This window comes from Notamacropus eugenii, chromosome 1 (genome assembly GCF_028372415.1).
Source record: "Notamacropus eugenii isolate mMacEug1 chromosome 1, mMacEug1.pri_v2, whole genome shotgun sequence".
NCBI lineage: Eukaryota > Metazoa > Chordata > Mammalia > Diprotodontia > Macropodidae > Notamacropus > Notamacropus eugenii.
Window position 1 is genome coordinate 34610616 of NC_092872.1, and position 18783 is coordinate 34629398.

At 34.3% G+C, this 18783-nt stretch overlaps 1 long non-coding RNA gene across 1 annotated transcript in view; it reads left to right on the forward strand.

Annotated features, from left to right (window-relative positions):
• The window catches only part of LOC140496620 (uncharacterized), a 785173-nt gene that overhangs the window by 161875 nt on the left and 604515 nt on the right, over positions 1-18783 (forward strand). The window lies entirely within an intron of this gene.

Consider the following 18783-nt stretch of genomic DNA (forward strand, 5'->3'; position numbering starts at 1 on the left):
TTTTTGTTTTTTGTTTGTGGCCCTTTCTGTATCCTTAGAGAACAATGTCTGGCATATAGTAGGAGTTTGTGAATATTTGTTGATTGATCTGATCATAATAAATCAGCAGTATACATCCATCCTGGTGCTCATGACCTTCAGTAACCCTTTCTAGTGATCAAGATACATTGTCACATTAATCTAATGTCCCTTCATTAATGTTATTGGCTTTGAGAGCAGATAAAACATATGACACAGAATTATGTTCATCATAAAATCAAAAGCTCAATGACTGAAACATGGAAGAGACATTCAAGGCTACCTAGTCCTACCTTCTCATTTTATAGTTGAGGAAAGTGATTGTCAAGAGAGGTTTACTTGTGCACAGACAGTAAGTAGGACAATGAGGATTTGAACTCAGGTAGTCGGACTCAAAATAAGTAAGTACTTCTGTTGCACCATTCAGACTATGACATTTTTTAATTAAGTACTACAATAAGTATGCCTTAACCACCTAATAAGTGCAGAGTAATGTGCCAGGTAGTTATGGAAATAAGTTTAAATAAGACTTTGTTGGTCTTCTTGGAGTCTGTGATGTAGTTGGAAGATAAGATTTCAACACTTTTTCTTTTTGTCTGTGTTTAGTTGCAACTGACCTGTAATTTCTTCAGTGTAGGGAACTCCTAATGTGGGAATTTTCACCACAGATATAAATCAAAAACCTGTTCATAAGAGGGAAATTCTTCAGGAACCTGTGAAGTAAATGATTTGCTCCTGATCACATGGCTAGAGCACTGTACATCATGAATAAGAATTGAAACCAGTTTTCCTGATTCTGAGGCTAGCTCTCTACTCTTTGTTGCTTCTTTCCCACATAGCAATAATGCATAAGATTATATGAAACTTTTAGGTGGCACAGTGTTGGATTAGGAGTCAAACAGAGCTAAGTTAAAATCTTCCCTGCAACACTTAGTAGTTCCCTGCCCCCTGAGAAAGTTTTTTAATCTCTTTCAGTCTCATTTTTCTCATTTTAAAATTGGGGTTAATGAAGGAACCTACTATCGATGTTTAGTATGAGTATCAAATAAGATAATACATAAAAGGTTTTGCAAACCATAAGCACTACATACAATTTGAATACAGTTGTTACTAATTTAGCTATCAATATAATAATATTTAAGATCGTTAGAAAACAAAACATTATTTGAAGTTTGAAAGTGAAGACTTTTAATGAGTAGGAGGAACTGAGAAGGCTTTCTTGATATGGTGGCATTTGAGTGTAGCCTTAAATGATAGGTTGAAATTTAATGGGAAATGCTATACAAGGAAAGAATTCCAAAGAGTGAGCAAAAGCACATAATTGTGATAACATGGAATGTGATGTGAGCCAGAAGGCAGTAAAGTTTAGTGAGACTATAGACTATATGAAGTAATATAATATGAGATGGACTGTAATTCCATTCAACAAATAGCAATTAAGCACTGACTATATGAGTAGGCTCAACCTGCCCTCACACAAATAGCATTTCTCTGCATTGTTGTCTCTGTGTTCATGGTCTTTTCTCCCTCCATTTCTACAATTATGCATTATTTCATAAAATTATATATGAAATCAAAAGACTGGATCCTCTAAAAGGTAAATTATATGACAGGTTTGTCTTGTGCTTTTGCTATTTTTCTCTATGGATCTTAAAATTGATGAACTGTCCAATTTAGTGATTTTTTACTGGCTATGTCGATAGTCACTTCTGACCTCCAATGACAGTACCCTTGCTTAGTGCTTTAAAAAAAATAGCTGATAGGTTGTGTTTCACAAATTACTTCCTTTGACTTAAAAATGAAGAAGCACTTTATCCACAAATAGTTTACAGTAATGACAGATTTCATTTCAATGCTATTACTTCATTTCAGGTTATGAATCTGTTGCTAGGAAGATAATGCCTTTGGGGATATCAAGAAACTCTTACTAGTTTTTTAGTTTTAGGTTTTGTTTATTTTTTCATAAAATTAATTTGGATTTCTGTTTCTGTATTATAGAAATAGAGTATCAAATAGAGATTATTATCTAGTCTAAATAGTAGTAAGATTACATGATTTTTCCATGGCATGCTTCCTTAAAATAAGTTCCACCATATTTAGCATGAACCTATATTTTTACTAATAGAATAATGGTACTCTTTTGGGTTTTGGTTTTGGTTTTCTTGGTAAATGTTATTTTATTTTTTCCAATGACATGTAAATATAGTTTTCAATATTCATTTTTATAAGATATTGTTTCAAATTTTTTCTACCTCCCTATCATTTCCCATCTCCTAAAGATAGCAAGCAAACTGATATAGATTGTACATACGTAATCATGTAAACCTATTTCCGTGTCAGTCATTTTGTGGAAGAAGAAACAGAATAAGAGGGAAAAGCAACACAGAAAAAAAAAATTAAAATAGTGTACTTTGATCAGCATTCAGATTCCATAGTTCTTTCTCTAGATGTGGTAACATTTTCTATCAGGAGACTTTTAGAATTGTAATGCAGAGAAGAACTAAGTCAGTCATCCTTGATCATTGCACAGGGTTGCTGTTATTGTGTGTACAATTTTTTTTCCTAGTTCTACTCACTTCACTCAGCAGCAATTCATGTAAGTCTTTCAAGGTTTTTTTGAAATATGCCTGCTCATCATTTCTTATATCACCATAGTATTCCATTATATTCATGTACCATAGCTTGTTTAGCCATTCCCCAAATGATGAACATTCCCTTAATTTCCATTTCTTTGCCACCATAAAAAGAGATGCTTTAAATATTTTTCTGCATACTAGACATTTTCTTTTTTATATGACTGCATTGGAATACACACCTAGTAGTGGATCAAAGAGTATGCATGGTTTAGTGCCTTTTGAGCATGGTTCTAAATTGCTCTCCATTGTTGTTCAATCAGTTCATAACTTCACCAGTGTGTTAGTGTCCCAAGTTTCCCACATCTTCTCCAACATTTATCATTTTCTTCTTCTGTCTTACAAGTCAGTCTAATAGGTGTAAGGTGGTGTCTCAGAGTTGTTTTGACTTTCATTTCTCTAATCAATAGTGATTTAGAGCATTTTTTCAAATGACTATGGATAGCTTTAATTTCTTCATCTGAAAACATCTTATCTTTGATCATTTATCAATTGGTGAATGGCTTTGATTCTTATAAATTTGACCCAGTTCTCTATGTATTTGAGAAACACGGCTTTTATCAGAAATACTGGCTATAAAAATCATTTTCCATCTTTCTCTTTTCCTTCTAATATTGGTTGCATTTGTTTTGTTTGTGCAAAAACGTTTTAATTTAATGTAATCAAAATGTAATCATCATTTTGATATATTACCAGCAAGAAGAGATAGAAAGAGAAGTTCTCTTTAAAATAACAGAGGACAATATAAAGTATTTGGGAGTTTACTTTTTAAAAAAAAAATAGTTTATTTATTTTTAGTTTTCAACATTTACTTCCATAAGATTTTGAGTTCCAAATATTCTCCACTTCCCCTTTGCCTTCTCCAAGGTGACATACACTCTTATATAGTCTCTACATATACATTCATATTAAACATATTGAACTTTGTATTTTATTATGTTCTCTGTCTCTTGTTTGGTCATAAAATTTTCCCTACTCTATAGATCTGACAGGAAAAATATTCCTTGTTCTCCTAATTTGCTTGTGGTGTCACCCTTCATTTCTAAATCATGCACCCATTTTGAACTTATCTTGGTATACGGTATGAGATGATCTATGTCTGTTTTCTGCCATATTTTTTTTTATTTTCCTATAAGCTTTTATCAAATACTAGGTTCTTATTCCAGAAGTTAGAGTCTTTGCCTTTACCAAACAGTAGATTACTATGATCATTTACTATTATGTCTTATATACTTAATGTCCATTAATCCACCATTCTGTTTCTTAATGAGTAACAAATAGTTTTTATGATTATTACCTTATAATATTGCTTTAGATCTGGTGTGGCTAGGCCACATTTATTTGTACTTTTTAAAATTAATTTTCTTCTATGTTTTTGATCTTTTGTTCTTCCAGATGAATATTTTTATTATTTTTTCTAGCTCTATAAAATAATTTTGGTAGTTTTGTGGTGTGGCACTGAATAGATAATTTAGGTAGAATTACCATTTTTATTATAACACCTCGACCTAGCCATGAACAATTGATATTTTTTCAATTGTTTATATCTGACTTTACTTGTCTGAAAAGTGTTTTGCAATTGTGGTTATATAATTCCTGGGTTTGCTTTAGAAAGCAAACTCTTCCAAAAGACTCATAATGGAAAATGCTATCCCCACCCAGTTAAACATCTGTGGAGTCTGAATGCAGATCCAAACATACTCTCTTTTTTCATTTGCTTTTTCTTTCTTGTGGTTCCTACCATTGGTTCTAATTCTTCTTTATAACTTGATTAATGTGAAAATATGTTTAACATGAATGTATATGTAAATGCTATATAAGATTATATGTCACCTTGGAGAAGGCAAAGGGGAAGTGTAGAAAATTTGGAACTCAAAATCTTATGGATATGAATGTTGAAAGCTAAAAATAAATAAACTATTTTTTTTAAAAGAGTAAACTCCCAAATATTTTATTATGTCTTCAGTTATTTTAAATAGAATTTCTGTCTATCTCTTCTTGTTGGTAGTATATCGAAATGCTGATGATTTATGTGAATTTATTTTGTATCTTGCAATTTTGTTAAAATTGTTATTTCAAATACTTTTTTAGTTGATTCGCTAGGATTCTCTATGTATACCATCACATCATCTGCAAAAAATGATACTTTTGATTCATCATTGACTGTTCTTATTCCTTCAATTTTTTCTTCTGTTATTGGTAAAGGTGACGTTTCTAGTACAATATTGAATAATAGTGGTGATATCCTTATTTCACCCCTAATTTTATTAGGAAAGTTTCTAGCTTATCCCCATTACAAATAATGTTTGCTGACGGTTTTAGTTAGATATTTCTTATCATTTTAAGGAAAGCTCCATTTATTCCTGTACTCTCTATTACTTTCAAAAGGAAGGAGTGCTATATTATGTCAAAAGCTCTTTCTCAATCTATTGGAATAATCATATGACTAGTGAGTCAGTTATTTATATGGTCTGTTTTGCTAATAGTTTTCCTAATACTGCAACAGCCTTGCTTTCTTCATATAAATCCCACTGGTCATAGTGTATTATTCTATTAATAAATGTCTATAATCTCTCTGCCAACATTTTATTTAAAATTTCTGCATCAATATTCATAAAACAAATTGGTCTATAATTTGCTCTGTTTTGACTCTTCCTGGCTTAGATATCAGCAAAATATTTGTGCTATAAAAGGAAATTGGTAATGACCTTTTTCATTTTTTTCCCAAAGAGTTTATATAATGTTAGAATTAATTGTTCTTTAAAGGTTTGATAGAATTCCCTTGGAAATCCTTCTGACCATGGAGATTTTTTTTTCCTTAAGGAGTTCATTGATTGCTTGTTCATTTTGTTAATGTGGTTATTTAAGTATTGTATGTCTTCTTCTATTAAATTGGTAAATTTATATTTTCCTTCTATTTCACTTTGATTGTCAGATTTTTTGGCATATAGTTGGGCAAAATAGCTTCTAAGGATTGCTTTAATTTTCTCTTCATTGATGGTGAATTTACTCTTTTCATTTTTTTATACTGTTAATTTGATTATTTTCTATTTTTTCTTAAATCAAATTAACCGAAGGTTTATCTATTTTATCATTTTTATCAAGAAACAAGCTCTTAATTTTATAAGTTCAGTAGTTTCCTTAATTTCAACATTATTAATCTCTACTTTGATTTTTGGAATTTCTAAAATGATATTTAATTGGGGGTTTTTATTTTTAAATTTATTTATCTTCAGTTTTCAACATTCATTTCCACAAAATTTTGAATTTCAACTTTTCTCCCCATCTACATGCACCCCAGGACAATGCATATGCTGATTACTCTTTCCTCTAATCTGCCCTCCCTTCTATCACCTTCCCTCTTTTCCCCTTTCCCACTATTTTCCTTTAGGGCAAGATATATTTCTATATCATATTTCCTATATATCTTATTTCCTGGTTGCATGTAAAAACAGTTTTAACATTCATTTTTAAAGCTTTGAGTCTCACATTCTCTCTCTTTCCCCCCCATCCACCTTCATTTTTAAGGCATGCAAATCTATATAGGCTATATGTGTGTGTGTGTGTGTGTGTGTGTGTGTGTGTGTGTGTGTGTGTAGTCATGCAAAACACTTCCATAACAGTCATATCGTAAAAGACTAACTCTGTTTCCCTCTATCCTGTCCTGCCTTCCATTTATTCAGTTCTTTCCTTTGACTTGTCCCTCCACAAAAGTGTTTGCTTCCGATTGCCCCTTCCCTTAATCTGCTATCTCTTCAATTTTGCCCCTCACTCCCTTATCCTCTTACCCCTGGTTTCCTGTAGGGTAAGATAAAATTCCATACTCAATTGAGTGTTTATGTTGTTCCCTCCTGAAGCCAAGTCTGATGAAAGGAAGCCTCTCTTATTCTCTCCCATTTTCCTCTTCTTCCCCTCCTTTGTAAAATCTCTTCCTTGCCCCTTTTTATATGAGATAATTTGTAACATTCTACCTCTCCCTTTCTCTTTCTCCTAGTACATTCCCTCAATGCTTAATTTCCTTTTTAGATGTCATCTCTTCATAATCAGTGCACCCTGTACCCTCTGTCTCTGTTTCTCTCCATACATATACATATGCATATACATACATACATACATACACACATATATTGCTTTCAAATATCCTAATATTGAGAAAGGTCTCATGAGTTACAAATATCATCTTTCCACGTAGGAATGTAAACAGGTCAACTCTAACTCCTTTATGGTTTATCTTTCCTCTTTACCTTTTCATACTTCTCTTGATTCTTGTATTTGAAAGTTAATTTTTCTATACAGCTCTGGTCTTTTCATCAAGAATGCTTAAATGTCTTCTATTTCATTGAAGTTCCATTTTTTTCCCCTCAAGTATGATACTCAGTTTTGCATTGAAGTTCCATTTTTTTCACCCTCAAGTATGATACTGCAGTTTTGGTTTTAATCCTAGCTCCTTTGACCTCTGGAATATCATATTCTAAGCCCTCCAATCTCTTAATGTAGAAGCTGCTAAGTCTTGTGTTATCCTGATTATGTTTCCACAATACTTGAATTGTTTTCTTCTGGCTGCTTGTAATATTTTTTCCTTTACCTAGGAACTCTGGAATTTGGCTGCAATATTCTTAGGAGTTTTCATTTTTACATCTCTTTTAGGAGGTTATCGGTGATATCTTTCCTTTTCTATTTTACCCTCTGGTTCTAGAATATTTGGACAGCTTTCTTTGATAATTTCTTGGAAAAAAATGATGTTTAGGCTTTTTTTTTTGATCATGGCTTTCAGGTAGTCCAATAGTTTTTAAATTATCTCTCCTGGATCTATTTTCTAGGTCAGTTGTTTTTCCAACAAGATATTTCACATTGTTTTCTATTTTTTTTCATTCTTTTGATTTTATTTTATAATTTCTTGATTTTTCATGGTCATTAACTTCTATTTGCTCCAATCAAATTTTAATTACTTTCTTCAGTGAACTTTTGGACATCTTTTTCCATTTGACCTGTTCTGCTTTTTAAAGCATCCTTCTCCTTATTGGCTTTTTGGACCTCTTTTGCCATTCAGCTTAGTCTAACTATAAAGGACTCATTTTCTTCAGCATTCTAGTGGTCTTCCTTTAACAAGTTGTCTCATTTTTCATGATTTTCTTGCATCAGTCTCATTTCTCTTCCCAATTTTTTCCTCTACTTCTCTTACTTGATTTTCAAAATCCTTTTTGAAAATCCTCTTCCATGACCTGAGACCAATTCATATTTTTCTTGGACTCTTTGGATGCAGGAGCTTTGGCTTTATTCTCTTCTTGTGGTTGTATATTTTGATATTCCTTGTGACCAATAATGTAAGTAAATATCACTTTACTGAGAAAGTAGGAATCTATATTCTGTTTACCCTTCCCATTCCCCAAGACCCATCACCCTCTTCCCCCACTTTGCTCATTTTCCCAGCCAATTACTCGACTTTTGAGCTCTTTGTTAAGTGTAGGGCTCCAGAAGCAACCTGTGCTTCAGCAGTGGCTGCTGCTGATCTGGGGCTGAGGCAGGAACTGTGTCTGGGGCCACACCATGATCCTTTCTCAGTCAGGTGAGAAACCTTTCACACTGATCTTTGAAGCTGCTTTGGGGACTTGTAGGTTGAGAATCCTGGAAACCACAGCATCCTCCAGCAATTCAGTCCCCTAAAGCCTGCTCTAACTCTCTTCATGTCCAGCACAGCCCATGTTGAACTGTACTCCACTCCCAACCTGGTGCAATAAACTCTTCTTGTCAATCTTCGAGATTATTTTTGGCTGGAAATTTGCTTCAGTCTGCCCATTTGTGGCATCTGCTGCTCTAGAATTTATTTAGAATAATTTTTATAGGTTTTTGAGCAATTTGGGGGGAGAGTTCTAGAAGGTCTGTGCTTCTACGCCACCATCTTGGCTCCCTAACTGGAGATTTTTTAATTTATTTTTTCTAGTTTTTTTAAATTGCCTTCTCAATTCATTGATCTGATCTTTCTCTATTTTATCCATGTATGTACTTAGAGATTAAAAAATTTCCCCCAAGAACTGCTTTGACTGCATCCCAAAAGCTTTTGCATGTTGTCTCACTATTGTCATTCTCTTTGATGAAACTTTGTCTCTATGTTTCTATGATTTGTTTTTTATCTACTCATTTTTTATGATTAGTTTATTTACTTTCCATTCAATTTTTAATCCATCTTTCCATGTAATTTCTATTGCATCATTATCAGAAAAGGATGCATATATTTCTGCCTTTCTACTTTAGATTGTGAAGTTTTTATTCTCTAATACATGATCAAGTAATACATGTAGGTTCCATATACCCATTCAGTTTTCTCCAGAAGGCTTTCATATCTAACTTTTCTATTCTATTCACCTTCTTAACTTCTTTCTTGTTTATTTTGTGGTTAGAGGAGAGGTTAAGGTCTCCCAATATTATAGTTTTACTCTTTCTTCATGTAACTCACTTAATTTCTCCTCTATGAACTTTGATGTTATATCACTTGGTGCATATATGTTTAGTATTGATATTATTTAATTTTCTTTTTTTCTCTTTTAATTAGGTCTATTTTTATTTTGCTTTGTCTGAGATCAGGATTGTTACCTGTGCTTTTTTTTTACTTCAGCTGAAGCGTAATATATTCCGTTCCAGCCTTTTACCTTTACTCTGTGTGTATCTCTCTCCTTCAGATGTGTTGTAAACAATATGATGCAATAGATTTAGTTCACTCTGCTATGTTTTGTGTTTTATGTGAGAGTTCATCCCATTCATATTCACAGTTATCATTGCTATATATTTCCCTTCATCCTGTTTAGCCCTGTTTTGTACTTTTCTCTCTCCTTTCACCCTGTCCCACCTCAACAGTGTTTTGCTTCTGATCATCACCTCCACCAGTCTGCCCTCCTTTTTATCAACCTCCATCCCTTTTCTCTCCTCTTTCCCCTCCTATTTACCTGTAGGATAAGATCCATTTCTCTCCTCAACTAACTGTGTATGTTATTCCCTCTTTGACACAAATCCGATGAAAGTAAGAGTCAAACAATGCTCTCTCCCTCAGTTTGTTCCCTCTACTGTAATAGGTCTTTCATGCCTCTTCACATGATATAATTTACCCCATTCTGCCTCTTCCTTTCCTCTTCTCCCACATTCCCTCTTTTCATTCCTTAATTATTTTCTATCATCATGTCAAAATCAACTTATACCAACATCCTGTGTCTAAGTATACTCCTTTTAACTACCCTAATAGAGATATAATTCTTAAGAGTTACAAGTATCTGATCTTTTCATCAGGAAAGTTTGAAAGTCCCCTATTTCACTGAATTTCCATCTTTCACCCTGAGGATTATATTCAACTTTTCTGGGTAGGGTGTTCTAATCCTAGATTTTATGCCCTCCAGAATATTGTATTGCCAGCCCTCTGATCCTTTAACATAGAAACTGCTAACTCTGTTATTCTGAATGTGGCTCCGCAATATTTGAATTGCTTCTTTTTTGGCTACTTGCAGTATTTTTTTCCTTGAACTGGGAACTCTGAAATTTGGCTTTAATATTCCTGGGAGTTTTCATTTGAGGGATCTCTTTTAAGAGTTGATTGGCAAATTCTTTCAGGGACTATAGGCTGTTTTTTTTTAATCATGGCTTTCAAGTAGTCCAATATTTCTTTAATTAAGTCTCCTGAATCTATTTTCAGATCAGTTGTTTTCCCAATGAGGTATTTTATATTTTCTTCTATTTTTCATTCTTTATATTTTGTTGGACTGATTCTTAGTGTATCACAGAGTTGTTAGCTTCTACTTGTTCAGTTCTAATGTTTAAGGAATTATTTTCTTCTGTTAGCTTTTGTACTTCTATCATTGGTCAATTCTACTTTTAAAGTAGTTGTTTTCTTCAGTCAATTTTTGTGCTTTCTTTTCCAGCATGTGACTCCCTTTCCCCCCCATAATTTCCTTGTATAACTTTCATTTCTTTTCCAAAATTTTTTATACTTCTCTTACTTGATTTTTAAAGTTCTTTTAAAGCTCTTCCAAAAGGACATTTTGGGTATGAGATGAGTTCCTGTTTCCCTTTGAGGCTTCACATGTAGGCATTTTGACATTGTTGTCCTTTTCAGAGTTTGTGTTTTAATCTTCCTAGTCACTGTAGTAGCTTTTTATGGTTATGGCTCTTTTTTATTTTTACTATTAAAAAAAATTAGCTCTGTTCCTGGGCAAGCAGAGGCACTATCCCAAGCTTCTTATACTTGGAGCCAAAGACCTGGTAGGTAGCTATCTCCACCAGGTTTTCTGGGGCTGGGAGCTTGCTCATTGCCCTAGGGTTGCCCTCCAAGTTGAGCCTATTGAGCCCTGGATTCCAGGGCTAGCAGTTTTCCTAATGCACTGGATCCAGAGGCCTCACAGTTGGCATGTTGTGCCACTGGCTTGCTGAGCCTGTACCACAGGGTTGTTAGTTGACCTGTGCTGTGACTAAGAACCTCTCACTGACTTACCTGGATGCCACCTGCACTGGGATTTGGTCCCTTTTTACCCAAGTGAGAAAGACATTTCCTGAAGTCCTCACAAGTTACCTGGGGCTGAAAAATTGTTTCAGTCCATCTTTTTGTGGATTCTGTTGCTCCATAATTCTTTTAGAGGCTTGATGTAATGTTGTTTGTAAGGGAAACTGTGGAAACCTGAGCCACCTTCCTGGCTTCTCTCCACCATATGGGCTTCTCCTCCTGGTATGGGATAGTTTGGGCTGTGCACTACTGGGACTTTGTCCATAATTGCATAGAGAATATTTATACTAATGGATTTCTCTGTGATTAGAAGAAAATAAAGTCAATCAGTTGCTTCCACTGATTTTTTTTTTAATTTTATCTTTTTGAAGTGTGTTTCTGCATATGTTAGCACACATTTATCTATGCTTGCCTGAGCAAATTTCTTTAATTGGTTAGTTGTTTAGAGTAGATTAGAATGCTATGAAATTCAAAGGTCATTCATTTAATACAGGTGAGTTCTTTGTAATACAGGTGCTTATTTTTGTGCATATCATTTATCACTATTGAAAAAACAATTCCAAGTGATTGATCAGAGAATACATTTCATATGTAGTTGGGTCTGTTTAGGCCATAAGTAATAAGATGATAACTTCGTAGCTGGAAGGAACCTTAGAGGCTCTCTTTAATAATTTTCATATATCACAGATGAAGAAATTGAGGCACAGAGCAATTAATTAATTTACTTGAGGTCACACAAGTGGAAGTGCCAGAGCCATGAATCAAACTTAGGCTCTCTGACCTCAAAGGCAGTCTTCTTTCTAATGCAGCTTATTGCCTCCCTATATTTAAACTTTAGAAAAAATATATTTATTAATCTGACAATATAATCAATTTATGGTGAGAAAATGTATCTGATTATTTTCAGATATTTTTAGTAATGCCAAAATAGTAGTTCAAATTGCTAATATTTTCTTTTTATATAAATTTTGTAAGTTTTAAACTTATAAATATTTGATATAGTTCATAAAAATATTAAAGCTATATCTAACAGTGATAATATTATCACTAATCGAGGGCATCCAGAAATGAGTTAATTTTTCCTATTGCATACTGACTTTATCTTCTTAGCAATGTCCATCATCCTTTCTTCTTTATTTAGAAGTATCTTATGGCTCAGTTTGTGGAGTTAAATTGACCAAATTCTATTGATTACAACTTGTAAGCCTTTTCAGTTTTACATGGGTGAGCGCTCACACAGTAAGTTTTATTCAGTAAACATTTTTAAATGCCTACTTGCTGGGGATGGAAGCTCAATTCCAGGTGGACAGTCTTGGGCGGGTAAAGGTGGGAACTTCTAAATCTTAGAGTTCTCAGGAGACCCCCCAGGAAACGACTGCAAATCGAGGTGAACCGAGCTATCTCGTGTATTTCCACCTCTTCCCATGAGAAACGTGATGGGAGAGAGCTCTCCCCGCCCTCGAGATTGTCCCGGATCTGGGCACACTATTGTTATCTAACAGCACGGTATTCAGATGCAAACTATGCTGCTGGAGAGTTTAAGTAGGATCAGGAAAGCCTGAAAGTTCTCTTGGCGGGAGGGGCGCGGAGCGGACAGGACAGAAGGCTTCGCTTTTCCTCTCTCCTCTCTCCCCTCCCCCTCTCTCCCCACTTATACTTCTACTTCCAATCTCTTATTGTAAGATCTTTGCCTCCTTGGGAGATTCTTCGCTCCCTCCTAAGGAATAATTCCCCTGCACTTGTAACTAGACCCTGAAATAAAGCTCAACCCTTGTTCGACTCTGGAACGTCCTTTCTCTCATATGAGCATCCGGTTTGGCCAACCGAAGACCTCCGATAGAGGTAAGGGAAGACTCGGGTAGCCCTCAGGCCTCTAGGCCTGGCACCTACTATGTGCCAGGCACTGTGGTACATACTGAGGAAGGTAAAGCAAAAACAAAACACCCCTTCACTTAAGAAACTTACATTCCATTGGGGAGGGGAGGAGGTTGGGTTTAAGGTAGACAACCTGTATACTGATGAGTGAACAGAAAGTATATAAAAATAATTGAAAGGAAAAGAATATTAAGGGGATGGAGCCTTCAAAGGCAATTGGAGTTTATTATTGAATTCATAATGTTGGAAATAGAATATGTACTCCATGATCAGCTTTATTTTTAATATTCCATTTAATAAACATTTCAGTAGTTTCTCTCTAATCAAGTATGCATAGGGGTCATTTAAATTCTAACATTTTACTTTCACAAAAGCATTGTTGTAATTTTTTTATATTGTAGCTAATTGAGCACTGGAGTTGGAGTTAGGAAGACCTGATTTCAAATATGTCTTCATCTGTGTGACCCTGGGGAAACCACTTAACCTTGTTTGACTCAGTTTCCTGATCTGTAAAATGAGCTTGAGAGGGAAATGGCAAACCGCTCCAACATCTTTGCCAAGAAAACCCCAAAGGGGTTACAGAGAGTCAGACATGCCTGAAATAACTGAATAAATATTGACAATTCAAATAATTTTGAGAGGGAAACAACCCAAAAAGTCAAAACACCACTGCGTTTAGATCCCAAGGACCTAGGTTTGGATCTCCCATTGGCTACATAGGGGTTTTCTGATGTTAAAAAATGTCACTTAATGTCCTTAGACCTCAGTGTGCTCTTCTGTGAAATGAGAAGGGTAGAGTAGATGGAATGAAAGCACACGTCTGGCATGAAATCTGTACTTTTAAGATTGTTGTTTAGTGAGAATGTTGGAGTTGGGCTCAGAAGGAATTTTATTTTCTAGTTCCGCCATTAAGTAGCTCGACAACCTCATATGAGTCCTTTAACTTTTCTGAGCTTCAGATTCTTCTTTAGGAAAAAAAAACTGGTGAAGTGATTTCTAAGGTTCTTTTCAACTTTGACATACCATCCATCCATGGATCTTCCTGTTCAGTTCTTATAGGATGTATCAAAGATGAAGTAAATTGCTTGGTAAATAATGTCACCTCATAAATTGAAGGTGCTAGTATTAATAACTAATCTTTTAGACTATATTTGTATAATCTTTATATATGCTTAATCTTTACATATGCATATATGATATGGTAGTTTATCTGATTACTATATCTTCAGATACTTTTAAAAAATAATTCCATATTATTGTCTGTAATTGGCAATCTTTCTATGTAAGCTAAACTTTACATTACTAAACTTCCATGATATTTCATAGTATCCACACAAACACATGTATACACATATACACACATAGTCTCTCTCTCTCTTTCTCTCTCTCTTTCTCTCTCTCTTTCTCTCTCTCTCTCTCTCTCTCTCTCTCTCTCTCTCTCTCTCTCTCTCTCTCCCTTTTTATATGAAACATAGCATTCATTTTTACTTTCCTAACCTTTCTTTTTTGTTCATGTTCTATTGTGCCCCATGTGAAATTTAGTGCCTGCCTATGCCATCATATAACCTGTTTTCAGGAAAGGGTAGTGGCAGCCACTTTGTGGTCAGATTGCAAGTTAATATAAGATCTCTAATTTGCAATTAAAAGAAATGCCCTTTGTTAGTGGAAGGAAGAAATCAGGGATGTAGCAATGTGCAAGGCAGGTCTTTTATTTTCTTGAGTAGCAAGGAGACTAGCAGGAGATACTTTCTGGGAAACTCAATATCATGTCACACACAAAAACACCCATGTGTTCCAATGAACCTGATTTTAGTTGGTTTTAGCTGTCTTATTTTTAAGTTGTTTTTTTTTTTTGATATAGCATTTTAATTACATTGAATATTATTTGTAAAGTTAATTTTATCCTGTGACTAGAATAAACAAGAAATATAATTTTATTGTATACTTGGTCATATCTTTGTAGTATAAGTGATATCTTCTAGTTTCTGCCATCTATTTACCATAATTATAGATTATTTACCAATATTCACTGGAAAACATGAAAAAGTAGAAAGATTCTATAAGAACTTATTTAAGATAAACTATGAAGTTGTGAGATTTTAACTCAAACACTACCTCTAATATTCTCTAAATAATTTCAAACTTCTTTAGTTTCCTTCAATATAATGAAGGATTGGATTAGATGACCTTTGACATCCTTTCTAACTCTAGATCTATAATCCTATGGCCTTCTGAATACACTTTGATATTCTTTGACTTCATTGCAGAAGGAAGCACTAAAAAGAAAAATTATGTTGGAAAATGTAAGTAGGGATTAAAGAAAAAAGACATGGCTTTTAGATTTTCAAGGAACCTCAAAGAGGTATACTATTTATACTTTAAGGAGGAAATCTGAAGGTGAAAATATTGACTCTCATCATAAGTAACCAAACTACATTAAAAAGAAATCAACTATGTTTTAACAGATCAGAAGTGATACTTAGATATGTCCTTGACCCTAGAATTGGTTGTGTGAATCAGAGTAATTGATTGTTCAGGTTCAAAATAATGGTCAAATTAGAAGAAAGAATAAATAGGAGGGTAAGACATTGTATGTGATTACAGCAGATCTACTTGACCTATTTAAGTGAAATATGGGAAAGTCAAGTCACTGATATCACAAACAAGATACTGTCTCTTTTGGTTCTGAGCATTCTCTCTAATGCGATCCCTCCTCTACTCAGAATATTCACCTCCATGGATTCCTTTTAGTTTCAGTTAAATCCTACCGTCTATAAGAAGTCTTTCCTAATGCCTCTTTTTTTTAAAAAAATAATCAAGTGTAGAATTTTAGGGCTTTTAAATTTTATTTAGCATTTTATTTTTCCCCATTACATTTAAAAATTAGTATTCATTTTTACAAGATTTTGAGTTCCCTAACCCCTCAATTTCAATTCTGTTGAAATTCTCTCTGTTAATTTTCCTATTTATCCTGTATATACTTGTGAGCTCTTGGAGGGCAGAGACTGCCATTTGCCTGTTTCTGTATCCCCAGCACTTATCACTGTGTATGGCACATAGTGAGTGCTTAAGAAATGTTTATTGATTGATTTACAAGAGAAATTTCAACTTATTGAAATACCATAAGAAAGGGGCTGAAAGAACATATAAACCACTCTAGACAGTAAGCAATCTCTTTTCTATGAAGACATTAGGAGTCAGTCGTGAGGTTGGTTTAGAGTAGCAGTTGGTTATATACATATGTACCCACATATACATATACAACATATATATGTAGACATATATATATATATATTAGCATTCTTTTCCTTTTAAATTTTGAGTTCCAAATTCTAATCTTTCCTACCACCATCACCCACACCCACTGAGAAAATAAATAGTGGAATTATACATGTGAAATCATGCAAAATATTTCCATGTTGGCCTTGTTTCCAACAAAAAGCAAGAAAAGTAGAGTGAAAAAAAATATACTTCAATTTGCACTGTTAATCAGTTCTTTCTCTGCAGGTTAATAACATTCTTTTCCATCACTTTAGTGTGAGAAGGAACTGTCCCAAGTTTTGAACTTCTCTGGGCTGCTGTTTTCAGAGCTAATTCTGGGGATCTGCAAGTTTTTGGTTTTTCCAAAACCAAGAGTTTTGATCTGAAAAGAGGTGTGATCACTGCTCTCCTGGTCTGTATTCTGGTATTTACCTAGGAAGGACCCCTTGAACCCTGCAGCCACAAGTTCTAATACTCTCTTTGCCCTGGAACTGTGACCAGGTCTCCTGCTTCCTTGTAACTGACCCCCAACACTTCTCTCTTCCCTGGAATTGTGATCCAGAATTAGGTATAGGAAATAGAATTGAAGATAAGTGCCAGCAAAATCCCCTGAAATCTCTTTCTGACCACTTGTTTAAAACTTTTATTATTTGTGCCCTGAAAGCTCCTGAAACTGCTGCAGCCACTGTTACTGGCACCATGTGTGGGTTCCAGACAGGCTTCCACCCAGCTATCACAAACTTTTCCTTCTGACCTTCTAAATTTTCTTAGGCTGGAAAAAATATCTTACTCTGACCTTTTGTTGACTCTGACACTCCAAAATTTGATTCAATGATTTATTTTAAATTTGTTTGGAGGATAACATTGTGACAGTTCACCTGGGTTGCCTGTAATCTGCCATCTTGCTGCCACCTCTGAATCTACTCTATACTTGGAGAAGGAATGTAGTATTCACACAAAAAAGTAAGAACACAACAACTTGAGGCCAGAGACACCATCAGTTACTTTAGGGAGAAGAGTTTCTGATTGGAGATGACACTGGAGGTGTATTGTGAGGAGAGTTAAAGATTCTAAGAGACTGAAGTGAGGAGGGAGTACATTCCAGACACCGTTGACTAGTGTTGGCTGGTTGGATGGGGGATGAGAGTTTGAAATGCCTTGTTAGAAGCTGACTTATAAAATATAAAAAAAAAAATGTAAAATGTAATGGAAGAGTAGAAAAGGATACAAAGGCATTTAAAGAGAAGTTAAACAACAGTTATGGAACACTACCATCTCAAAAAAATTGAAACATAAGATTCGATGATGGAAATAAAATATCTGCCAGATCTTCCCATTGATTACTTGGAAAGAAAGGATTCAAAAAGTCCAAAAAATCCATTATCAAGGACATATATGACAAGAATAATGTGACCCATTCACAAAGAACAGATGAGAGGCAATGGTTGGGACACTCGTTAAACAAAGATAAAAATGTGATTGTAAATACATGAAAAAGCTTCCATTTTCATACCCTTGAACCTGAGCCAGCCTTTTTTTCCCAGCCTTGGTTATACCCCTTGCCACGGCCTTATTCAATGCAGCCTTAACCTTTGGCTACAAGAGCACATACTTTAATTATAAATCTCCCAAAGTGAAGAAAGTACTTTGTAAATCTTAAATTTCTAAGTAAATGCAATCTATTATGAGTGCCATAATTTATTTTACTAGAAATTGACTTTACTGCTCTCTGCCTTTCTTGTTATTCAGTTTCTCTGTCTTTGACTCAGATTCTGGTTCAACATCAATGAAAATATTAGTAGCATTTTCCTCTTTTCTCTCTTTTACTTGCTAAAGCTTCATTTCTTCAGGAAATCATTAGTATTTTGAGTTTCTCAGACTCTGGCTCTGAACAAATCATAATGTGTAAGAGACCCCTTATTACATTTTCCCCTACCCCATTTTCAAGCAGAGATTTGAGGACCTTGTGAGAATATGATAAAATCATTCCTAAGTAGTTTGAAGTATAGACTAGGTGGCATCCGAGGACTTAACAAGTAGCTCCTATAATTTTGTGCTGCTCTGATGCCATACTCAATGAATCTCTTAAAACACATGCTAATATTTTTCTCCTTTGTTGTTCCTAAATTCACTATTTAAAAGATCATAGTGTATTAATAGAACATATAGGAAGCATGAAAATTTGGGTATCAGTGTTATCAAATCTCACTGGAAGTTTTTATTAAAAATTGAGCAGTAATCATAAAAATAAAATTCAAATAAGAAATTAAAATATTGAGGCCAGATATAAGACCATGAACCCAAAAGTATTTTCAATTTCTTTTCATACCAAATGTATATTAATTTTAACAAATGCTCAAATGCATAAGGGGTTTTAACCATTTTGGTGTGCCTTCTAACAATGCAGATCATAGTCCATTCATGATTGCCCAGTTTCTGCAATTCATGACCATGTTCTCTTTTAAGTCTACCACAGAGCATCTACCCAATATGTTAGAAGGGTTCCTTACTTTC